The 1,041-nt window shown below is 39.1% G+C and overlaps 1 non-coding gene across 1 annotated transcript; it reads right to left on the bottom strand.

Moving 5' to 3' along the window:
* Positions 1-335: 335 nt before the first annotated feature.
* LOC115067144 lies at positions 336-554 on the bottom strand. Its single transcript, XR_003846577.1, has one exon. It is a non-coding gene; the product is annotated as a small nucleolar RNA U3 (small nucleolar RNA).
* Positions 555-1,041: the final 487 nt, after the last annotated feature.

Below are 1,041 nucleotides of genomic sequence, written 5' to 3'. Positions count from 1 at the left end.
TGATAGCTGGTATCTGATAGATGGTTGATTGACAAGTTTATAGATGATATAGATGATATGGGATAGATGGTAGCTGTATTAGATAGATGATAGATAGATGATAGATTGATAGATGATAGATGATAGATTGATAGATAGATGATAGGTAGGTAGGTAGATAGATGATAGATAGATGATAGATTGATAGATAGATGATAGATTGATAGATAGATGATAGATTGATAGATAGATAGATAGATGATAGATGATAGATTGATAGATAGATGATAGGTAGGTAGGTAGATAGATGATAGATAGATGATAGATAGATAGATAGATAGATAGATAGATAAATTACCACTCAGACTGTATTTTCCCCCTCTGCTCTCCCAGAAGAGAGAACAGTCATCCATGGCAAGTTGGTAGTTGCAGGAAAGCAACCCCAGGAGCCCACTTGATGCTCAGGAGTTAAATGAATTTTTAAACATATTTCTAATAGTAGTTACTGTTAGAGCCTGGAGGAGGTATACAAGGCATCTTCAATCCAAGGCAAGATTTGATAAAAATGTAGTCCCTAACAACAGTACACCTTCCCCCAGTCACCACACCTCATGCTCATCCCCAGTCCCAAGCACTCTCCCTGACCTTGGGCTACCACACTTGTGGGAGGACCAGTGAGCAGAGGGCTTTCTGTTTCTGGAAGCCACACATTAGTGAATCCCAGTTGTGGCAAACACTGTCGTCCTGCTGCTTTTTCTTGACTGACTGGACTCTGGTTTCTCTGTTATCTTTGCCAATGTCTTTTCTGACACTGGCTCTTTTAGGAGCTGAATGGCTCAGTTTAAATTCCAATTCAGGTGTCTCCTAAAGTTTGACTTCACTTCCGAAGTTTACCGTTCCACACCCCAGCAGACCAGCCCCTCCAACTTTCTCGCTTTATTTTCATTCAGTGAATTTGTTAGTAACTGTCATTCTCTTTTACTTTTTCTTCATTTCTTTGTTTGTGTTCCTAATTAAGGAAATAAGGTCTGAGAAGACAGATATTTTAGCTTGCTTTATTCA

Source organism: Nannospalax galili, unplaced genomic scaffold (genome assembly GCF_000622305.1).
Source record: "Nannospalax galili isolate Female #2095 unplaced genomic scaffold, S.galili_v1.0 scaffold364, whole genome shotgun sequence".
In the NCBI taxonomy this organism is placed as follows: Eukaryota; Metazoa; Chordata; class Mammalia; order Rodentia; family Spalacidae; genus Nannospalax; species Nannospalax galili.
The sequence above is the reverse complement of the archived record's forward strand: the minus strand, read 5'-3'. Positions and strand labels throughout refer to the sequence as shown.